The following is a 10,612-nucleotide window of genomic DNA, read 5'->3' as shown; positions in this document are numbered from 1 at the left end:
GATGATTTAACTCTTCATTGTTTGCAGATTGTTATTTATCTTCAAGTGTTACGCCTGCACCCATTGTCCTTATTTTATGCTCCATGTTGTTTTTGGTGGAATAGTACTACTGATCAAAGACCCTATAGCGAGCAAGATAGATCACTCGACGAAAAAGACGTAGTGCGGTCATGGGCAGGTTCATGGGTAATTTTCGGCCCCATTTCCATAACCGGCTTCCGTCTCCGCACCAAAGATCCCGTAGCGGAGCAAAGATACTAGTGCGGAGACGGAAGCCGGTTACGGAAACACCCTCGTAAAAATAAAAGTTATTTGGTAAAAATCTTCTCCTCATTTTCAGAATTATAATTTATTAACACAAACTGTTCCCCCGCAATGTTGATTACACTGCGGATCGGGTCGGGTCGGGTCGGGTTACGGAAATGGATGAAAAAAAGGCCCACGTTCCGTTCCGTTGTTTACTACACGTCAGCCCATTGCATTTAGCAGGAGTGGTCTATCTTGCTCCGCTATAGGCTCTTTGCTACTGATGTTGGTTGACATCAATCTCCTTCTTCTTGCGAATGAAACATAAATAAACCAAAGGAATAGTTAGATCTCAAGCCGGGCGTTGAGCAGCCGGGTTGTTGACTCTGTTGGCGTCAATGTCTGCCAGGCCCTGACACAGCTCCATTTGGTGGGTGGTAGAGATGACATGGTTGGCTGTCTGTTGTTCTGCTCCACATTCACAGGCTGGGCTCTGGTGGAGGGAGCCCCCATCTCCACACGCTGGCATTGGAACGCCCAACTCCAGTACCAAGTCTGTTGAGCTTCACCCATGCTCCTCTGGGGAGCTCTGACCCTGGACAGCTTTTATCTGGTGAAGAGATGTAGCTGTGTAATGGAGATGAGGTTGCCTTCCATTCCTGTAACCTCAATATGCTGTTGATATGATGGCTTCAACAGAGCACATCTGCCAAAGGTGTTTGAGAAGGAACTTTGTTACCAAGCAAAGAAATGGTAGGTGGACAAAAATGCTGAAGAAACTCAGTGGGTAAGGCAGCATCTATGGAGCGATGGAAATAGGCAATGTTTCAGGCCGAAACCCTTCTTCAGACAATGAATGAAAGATATGCAAAAAAGTAATGGTGATTAAGGAAAGAGGCCATTGTTAGCTGGTTTTGGGTGAAAGCGAGACTTGGGTGGGGGGAGGGATAGAGAGAGAGGGAATGCCGGGGCTACCTGAAGTGAGAGAAATCAATATTCGTCCCACTGGGCTGTAAGCTGCCCAAGCGAACTATGAGATGCTGTTCCTCCAATTTGCGTTTAGCCTCACTCTGACAATGGAGGAGACATTTGTGCAGTCGCCCACACTCAATGGGCCTTCTTGCTAGATGCAGGAAGATTGCTCCCGATGTTGGGGAAGTCCAGAACAAGGGGTCACAGTTTAAGGATAAAGGGGAAATCTTTTGAGACTGAGATGAACCTACGCTGCACTCCCTCAATAGCAAGAATGTCCTTCCTCAAATTAGGGGACCAAATCTAGAGAATGCTGTGGTTACTAGACAACTACAATAATGAAATATGTTTGTATTATGGAGTATAATTCAACAGCGGGAATTATTAAAGATGGGATAGCAGCACATTTGGAAAGTGGTGAAATAATTGGACAAAGTCAGCATGGATTTACAAAAGGTAAATCATGTCTGACGAATCTTATAGAATTTTTCGAGGATGTAACTAGTAGCGTGGATAGGGGAGAACCAGTGGATGTGGTGTATCTGGACTTCCAGAAGGCTTTCGACAAGGTCCCACATAAGAGATTAGTTTACAAACTTAAAGCACACGGCATTGGGGGTTCAGTATTGATGTGGATAGAGAACTGGCTGGCAAACAGGAAGCAAAGAGTAGGAGTAAACGGGTCCTTTTCACAATGGCAGGCAGTGACTAGCGGGGTACCGCAAGGCTCAGTGCTGGAACCCCAGCTATTTACAATATATATTAATGATCTGGATGAGGGAATTGAAGGCAATATCTCCAAGTTTGCGGATGACACTAAGCTGGGGGGCAGTGTTAGCTGTGAGGAGGATGCTAGGAGACTGCAAGGTGACTTGGATAGGCTGGGTGAGTGGGCAAATGTTTGGCAGATGCAGTATAATGTGGATAAATGTGAGGTTATCCATTTTGGTGGCAAAAACAGGAAAGCAGACTATTATCTAAATGGTGGCCGACTAGGAAAAGGGGAGATGCAGCGAGACCTGGGTGTCATGGTACACCAGTCATTGAAAGTGGGCATGCAGGTGCAGCAGGCAGTGAAGAAAGCGAATGGTATGTTAGCTTTCATAGCAAAAGGATTTGAGTATAGGAGCAGGGAGGTTCTACTGCAGTTGTACGGGGTCTTGGTGAGACCACACCTGGAGTATTGCGTACAGTTTTGGTCTCCAAATCTGAGGAAGGACATTATTGCCATAGAGGGAGTGCAGAGAAGGTTCACCAGACTGATTCCTGCGATGTCAGGACTGTCTTATGAAGAAAGACTGGATAGACTTGGTTTATACTCTCTAGAATTTAGGAGATTGAGAGGGGATCTTATAGAAACTTACAAAATTCTTAAGGGGTTGGACAGGCTAGATGCAGGAAGATTGCTCCCGATGTTGGGGAAGTCCAGGACAAGGGGTCACAGCTTAAGGATAAGGGGGAAATCCTTTAAAACCGAGATGAGAAGAACTTTTTTCACACAGAGAGTGGTGAATCTCTGGAACTCCCTGCCACAGAGGGTAGTCGAGGCCAGTTCATTGGCTATATTTAAGAGGGAGTTAGATGTGGCCCTTGTGGCTAAGGGGATCAGAGGGTATGGAGAGAAGGCAGGTACGGGATACTGAGTTGGATGATCAGCCATGATCATATTGAATGGCGGTGCAGGCTCGAAGGGCCGAATGGCCTACTCCTGCACCTATTTTCTATGTTTCTATGTTGGTAAAATCTCACCCAACTAAAAGGTCTTCTTCTTCTTATCGAGTCCACACACAAGATGAGAAGATGTTCAGCCAGAGTTGAACACACTCCTCGGCATCTGCATACAATGGTGTCTGTCTTGTCACTTCTTGCACTTCTTGTGCATGGTGGTGGAAAGATTGGTGGCAACAGGGCCTTGACGTGAATGCTCTTCCCTTGACCCCAACTAAAAGGTGACTCCCAGAAAGCCAGTTCTGGCTTTTCAACAATATTTTTTTCATATAAATCCTTGCTTACAATTGAGGGAGGGCTCGGCAGTAAGGGACTGTTTGTGTGTACACTCTTTTGTTTCCTCGCCTGCCTCCGTGCCTTTAATATGAGTCAGATTCTAGTTGGGTCCTGCCAAATGGGAAATGTTTACACCAAAGATAGACACAAAGCGCTGGAGTCGGGTCAGGCTGTATCTCTGGAGAGGATGGAGAGGTGACGGTTCGGGTCGGGACCCTTCTTCAGACTCAAACTGTTTATGTTTCTGAGAGAATAATTGAATGAAGTGCTTTGGACACAGGCCCTTCAGCTCACCAAATCCACAGATCACCCCGTTCACACTAGTTCCATGTTATCCCACTTCCGACACACTTGGGGCAAATTGCACGTGGGCCAATTAACCTACAAACCCGCACGTCTCTGGGATGTGAGAGGAAACCGGAGTACCTGGAGAAAACCCACGCTGTCCTCTCAGCTGTTATCAGAAAACTGAACCGCCCGCTCACCAGCTGGAGAGCGGTCCTGACCTCCCGTCTACCTCATTGGAGACCTTCAAACTCAGACTTTATTTTTCTCTGAACGGCATCCCCTTAATCCTGTATCTGTGCAAGTTGAACGGTTTGATTGTAATCATGTATAATCTTTCCGCTGACTGGATAGCAGGCAACAAAACAACTTTTCACCATGTAGGCGATAATAATAAAGTGAACTTAACTACAATTCTTCCCTTCCCTCCCGCACCACCCCCTCCCCGGGCACTCTCCCTTCCAACCACAAGAGATGCTACACTTGTCGCTTTACCTCCCCCCCTCGACTCCATTCAAGGACCCAAGCAGTCGTTCCAGGTGCGACAGAGGTTCTACCTGCATCTCCTCCAACCTCATCTATTGCATCCGCTGCTCGAGGTGACAGCTGATCTACATCGGTGAGACCAAGCGCAGGCTTGGCGATCGTTTCCGCTCGGTCCGCATTAACCAACCCGATCTCCCGGTGGCTCAGCACTTCAACTCCCCCTCCCATTCCAAATCCGGCCTTTCTGTCCTGGGCCTCCTCCATGGTCAGAGTGAGCACCACCGGAAATTGGAGGAGCAGCACCTCATATTCCGCTTGGGCAGTCTGCACCCTAGCGGCATAAACGTTGAATTCTCCAATTTGCGGTAGCCTTCGCTGTCTCCTCCCCTTCTCAGCTCTCCCTCAGCCCTCTGGCTCCTCCTCTTCCTTTCTCCTTTCTTCTCCCCCCATCCCCACCCTCACATCAGTCTGAAGAAGGGTTTCGGCCCGAAACGTTGCCTATTTCCTTCGCTCCATAGATGCTGCTGCACCCGCTGAGTTTCTCCAGCGCTTTTGTCTACCTCTGAACTAAACATATTGTAGGTGCTCATCTGGCCTGTATTGTCAGTCATATCTTTTGATGTCAATCCTTATCAGTTTTTAACGAGATTAGCGGAGCTGTGAATAATTCAAAGCTGATTAGCAGTTGATTGATTTTAATCTGCAATTAATTTTTATTTTCTTTGCTGTAATGCGATTTAGCCAGATGTTGCAGAGCTTGTAGCATGAGAGTTATTAGGGGAATCTTCGGCACTCAAGGGGAGTACAAACATATTGTCGTGCATTTTGAGACGTTGGTGATGAGGAGCGGAGGTGAGGAAACATTGAACGGAGACGAGGAAACACTTTTTCTCACAGAGAGTTGTGAGTCTGTGGAATTCTCTGCCTCCGAGGGCCGTGGAGGCCGGTTCTCTGGATACTTTCAAGAGAGAGCTAGATAGGGCTCTTAAAGATAGCGGAGTCAGGGGATATGGGGAGAAGGCAGGAACGGGGTACTGATTGGGGATGATCAGCCATGATCACATTGAATGGCAGTGCTGGCTCGAAGGGCCAAATGGCCTACTCCTGCACCTATTGTCTATTGTCCATTGGTGAGACTGCGTTTGGACTGCGTTCAGTTCTGGGCACCGTGTTACAGGAAAGATGTGGTCAAATTGGAAAGGGTACAGGGCAGATTTATGAGGATGTTGCCAGGACTCGAGGGTCTGAGATACAGGGAGAGGTTGAGCAGGCTGGGACTCTATTCCTTGGAGCTCAGGAGGATGAGGAGTGATCTTATAGTGGTGTACAAAAATCATGAGAGGAATAGATCGGGTGGACGCACAGAGTCTCTTGTCCAGAGTTGGGGAATCGAGGATATAGGGAAAGGGGAAAGATTTAATAGGGACCTGAGGGGTAACTTTTTCCACTTTTTTTTCCCACTTACAATTAAAAATAGGAATTGCTAAAATAGAAACATTCTGAAGTTTCAAAAAGTAGGTTATACGGAACGAGCTGCCGGAGGAGGTGGTTGAGGCAGCGACTATTGCAACTTTTAAGAAACAATTGGACAAGTAGATGGATCGGACAGGTTTGGAGGGATATGGGCCAAAAGCAGGCAGGTAGGACGGGTGTAGATGGGGCACTTTGGTCGCTGTGGGCAAGTTGGGCTGGAGGGCCTGTTTCCACTCTGTATCACTCTGTGGCTGTGACTTTATGAGAGTCATCCATCCTTGCAGCCATTAATTGTCTCTCTTGGGAAAAACGTGTGGCTTCAGTAACAATGTGGGAAGTCCAAGTTCCAGAAGGGCCAAGTGATCCAAGGCTCATGTGTAGAGACAAGGACATCGTCAGTTTCCACTCCACAGATCCCATGTCCCCGAATATAGTCACTAGCAAGTCCGAGCCTGCTTGTTTTGTGTGTTTGCTACTCGTATTTGTGTTTCATTTATAGAAAAAAGTCAATGGACCACTGTACCACGGTGGGAAACTACAACAATCTATTTTGAGACATCTGAATGTTTCTATTTGGCAATTCCTATTTTTAATTGAAATGTAAATGGGAAAGAAAATGAAATGCTGGTTTAGGAAACCGCAGATGGCTGGGTTTGAAAGATCAGTCGTTCTGCTGTTGACGACAGAACAGCTTGCAAATAAACCTGCACCTGACTACGGGTGCAGTCTGCACGGAGTTTGCACGTTCTCCCCGTGATCTGCGTGCGTTTTGTCCCGGGTGCTACGGTTTCAAGATTCAAGATTCAAGAGAGTTTATTGTCATGTGTCCCATTTAGGACAATGAAATTCTTGCTTTGCTTCAGCACAACAGGACATAGTAGGCATGAATACAGAACAGATCAGTGTGTCCATATACCATTGAATATATATATAAACACACATAAATAAGCAGATAAAGTGCAATGGGCTATTAATGTTCAGAGTTTTGTCCGAACCAAGTTTAATAGCCTGATGGCTGTGGGGAAGTAGCTATTCCTGAACCTGGATGTTGCAGATTTCAGGCTCCTGTACCTTCTACCTGAAGGCAGCGGGGAGATGAGTGTGTGGCCGGGATGGTGTCAATTCAATTCAATTCAATTCTAATGTCATTGCACAAATACAAGTATGGGTACAACAAAATGCAGTTTAGCGTCAGTCCGTGGTAATAGAGCAATATAGAAATAAAAATACAGAATAAGCAAACAATGTGGACGGAGAGACTGGAGAAATCTATCGGCGGGACTCCGAGTTCAGCAATGTGATAGTGTTGTTGTAGAAGCTGTTCATCATCCTACTGGTACGAGACCTGAGGCTCCTGTACCGCCTCCCTGATGGGAGGAGGGCAAACAGTCCATGGTTGGCGTGGGAGGGGTCTTTGATGATCTTCCCGGCCCTTCTCATACACCGTTTTCGGTGGAGGGCATCCATGGCAGGGAGCGGGGCACCGATGATGTACTGAGCGGTTTTCACCACCCGTTGCGGTGCCTTCCTGTCCGCAACAGTGCAACTGCTGTACCATACCGTGAAGCAGGTGGTCAGGATGCTCTCGATGGTACAGCGGTAGAAGTTGGTCAGGATCTGGGGGGACAGGTGGGCTTTCTTGAGCCTCCTCAGGAAGTAAAGGCGCTGCTGTGCCTTTTTGATCAGTTTGGAGGTGTTGAGGGACCAGGACAGATCCTCCGAGATGTGTACCCCGAGGAATTTGTAGTTGGAGACGCACTCCACCTTAGTCCCGTTTATATGGATGGGGGTATGTCTGCCCCCTCTGACCTTCCTGAAGTCAACAATAATTTCCTTCGTCTTCTTGGAGTTGAGGACGAGGTTATTGTTGGCACACCAGGTTGTCAGGTGCTGGACCTCCTCTCTGTAGGCTGACTCATCGTTGTCACTGATCAGTCCTACCACCGTGGTGTCGTCGGCAAATTTAATGATGGCGTTGGAGCCATTCTTAGGGATGCAGTCGTGGGTGAAGAGGGAGTAGAGGAGAGGGCTGAGCACACAGCCCTGTGGCACGCCGGTGTTCAGTGTTATAGTGGAGGAGGTGAGGTTGTTGACCCTAACAGACTGTGGTCTGTTGGTGAGGAAATCCAGTGTCCAATTGCAGAGGGAGGTGGAGATGCCAAGTCCGCTGAGTTTGGTGATCAAGCTGGCGGGGATGACAGTGTTAAAGGCGGAGCTGAAATCAATGAACAGCAACCTGATGTAGGTGTTCAATGATGTGGATAGACAATAGACAATAGGTGCAGGAGTAGGCCATTCGGCCCTTCGAGCCAGCACCGCCATTCAATGATGATGCATCCATGAGGATCCTTGATGATACCGCCAGCTTTTTTGAGGCAGCGACTGCGATAGATCCCCTCGATGGTGGGGAGGTCAGAGCCGTCGTGCAGGTTTGTTGGTTAATTGGCTTCTGTAAATTGTCCCCAGTGTACAGGAATAGTGCTAGTATACGGGGCGATCGCTGGTCGTCACGGACTCAGTGGGCCGAAAGGCCTGTTTCGCTGCTGTATTTGTAAACTGTAAACTAAAGAGCACTTTTTACAAAAAAGCTGGGGTAACTCAGCGGGACAGGCTGCATCTCTGGAGAGAAGGAATGGGTGATGTTTCGGGTCGAGACCCTTCTTCAGAAAGAGAGTCGGGGGAAACGGAAATGAGAGATATAAGACGGCGATGTAGAGAGATGTGGAACAGTTGAAATGCTGAAGAGCTAGATAGGGCTCTTAAAGATAGCGGAGTCAGGGGATATGGGGAGAAGGCAGGAACGGTGTACTGATTGGGGATGATCAGCCAGGATTACATTGAATGGCGGTGCTGGCTCGATGGTTCTCCTCCAATAGAAACATCGGTGCAGGAGTAGGCCATTCGGCCCTTCGAGCCAGCACCGCCATTCAATATGATCATGGCCGATCATCCAAAATCAGTAGGTACACAAAATTGCTGGGGAAACTCAGCGGGTGCAGCAGCATCTATGGAGCGAAGGAAATAGGCGACGTTTCGGGCCGAAACGTCGCCTATTTCCTTCGCTCCATAGATGCTGCTGCACCCGCTGAGTTTCCCCAGCAATTTTGTGTACCTTCGATATTCCAGCATCTGCAGTTCCCTTTTGAATCCAAAATCAGTACCCCGTTCCTGCTTTTTCCCCCATATCCCTTGATTCCATTAGCCCTCAGAGCTAAATCTAACTCTCTCTTGAAAACATCCAGTGAATCGGCCTCCACTGCCTTCTGTGGCAGAGAATTCCACAGATTCACAACTCTCTGGGTGAAAAAGTTTTTCCTCATCTCGGCCCTAAATGGCTTACCCCTTATTCTGAAACTGTCACCCCCCACCCCACTGGTTCTGGACTCCCCCAACATCGGGGACATTTTTCCTGCATCTAGCCTGTCCAATCCCTCAAGAATGAAAGACACATTGTGTTCTTACACTGCTCGATGCAAACAAATATCAGGGCTTGAGATGTGCCTCAGGCATCCGATCTTCAATTTGGCTGGATAAATATTTGGAAACGGCGAGCCTTTATTCCCTTCACATTGGCGACCTTTAAGATGAGAACGATTTCTTCCTCCAGTTTGATCTCTTAAGTAGTTTAACGTTTATTTATAGACTTTGATGGGGCTAGAATTGCTTTGTTTGTGTACCCAGTGATAACCTCATTCTTCTTATTCCCAATCGCGGGGAGAATGAGTTTACAATATTGCTTCAATAGCAAAGAGAGGAAATATTCATAACTAGAGTCTCCAGTGACTCTCAGCCGAAGATATCTGTGCCATGGGCTGTTATGACTCCGAATGCTTTAGGTAGAACATAGAACAGTGCAGATAAGACACGAAACGCCGGTGTAACTTAGCGGGACTGGCGGCAACTCTGGAGAGAAGGGACGGGTGGCGTTTCGGGTCGAGACCCTTCCTCACAAGATCTGAAGAAGGGTCTTGACCCGAAACGTCGCCCGTTCCTTCTCTCCAGAGATACCGCCTGTCCCGCTGAGTCACTCCAGCATCTTGTGTCCATCTTCGGTTTACACCAGCGCCTGCAGTTCCTTCCTATGCACAGAACAGTGTAGCACAGAAACAGAACCCGGCCTCCACCGCCCTCTGAGGCAGAGAAGGGTCAAAACCCTTCTTCTAAATGCGGCCCCACCAACGGCGTCTTATGAAACTGCGACACGAGCTCTCAACCTCCGCACTCATCGGCCTTTGTGAATAGACTTGCCCCCACTCATCTCCTTTAAACATTGCCCATTTGCCTTCAAGCTATGCTGTCTCGACATTTGACATTCCCACTCTGGGAGAAAGGTTGTGACTGTCTGATTCAGTTCACCGTCTGATCCTGTATCAAAGTGTTAATCCACAGCCAATGCAGTCAACTCAAGTCCCTTTATTCCTACGCCAGCCATGACTTGCAGTCTGGTGCAGAGGGAGGATTTGGTGTATTTGACTGGTGTATTTGCTGGTGTATTTGACTCGAAAACAACTTCCCCATTGACATTCCGTAGACCGAGAGTTGACAAGCCCAGTGTTTAAGTTGCCTGCTGATTACAAATCATGATTGTCTTCATTCATTCAGTCAGCTAATTGTGGCTATTTATGGTCATTAGTGCCCTGCATACAAATAACCCTGTAATTAGTTGACCTGTGACCATTAAACCCAACACAATCCCACTTCATTAACTTTCAAGATAAGATTCCTGATTATCGCTATTCCGAACATTATGCGACTGTGTTGAAAATATCGCCACTGTGGGTTAACATAGGATTAGTTTCATAGAAACATAGAAAATAGGTGCCATTCGGCCCCTCGAGCCATTCATTGTGATCATGGCTGATCGTCCCCAATCAGTGTCCCGTTCCTGCCTTCTCCCCATATCCCTTGATTCCACTAGCCCCTAGAGCTCTATCTAACTCTCTCTTAAATCCATCCAGTAAATTGGCCTCCACCTTTCTACAAATTCACAACTGGGTGAAAAAGTTTTTTCTCACCTCAGTCTTAAATGGCCTCCCCTTTATTCTAAGACTGTGGCCCCTGGTTCTGGACTCGCCCAACATTGGGAACATTTTTCCTGCATCTAGCTTGTCCAACAAATGTTGCGACACTTGAGGAGACACCGCGG

At 47.6% G+C, this 10,612-nt stretch overlaps 1 protein-coding gene across 2 annotated transcripts in view; it reads left to right on the top strand.

The window, feature by feature from the left end:
- The window catches only part of celf2 (CUGBP Elav-like family member 2), a 579,470-nt gene that overhangs the window by 179,715 nt on the left and 389,143 nt on the right, over nucleotides 1-10,612 (top strand). The gene's annotated exons all lie outside the window — the stretch shown is intronic.

The sequence above is a fragment of the Amblyraja radiata genome, chromosome 21 (assembly GCF_010909765.2).
Source record: "Amblyraja radiata isolate CabotCenter1 chromosome 21, sAmbRad1.1.pri, whole genome shotgun sequence".
Taxonomy (NCBI): Eukaryota; Metazoa; Chordata; class Chondrichthyes; order Rajiformes; family Rajidae; genus Amblyraja; species Amblyraja radiata.
This window is presented reverse-complemented; position numbering and strand designations above follow the sequence as displayed.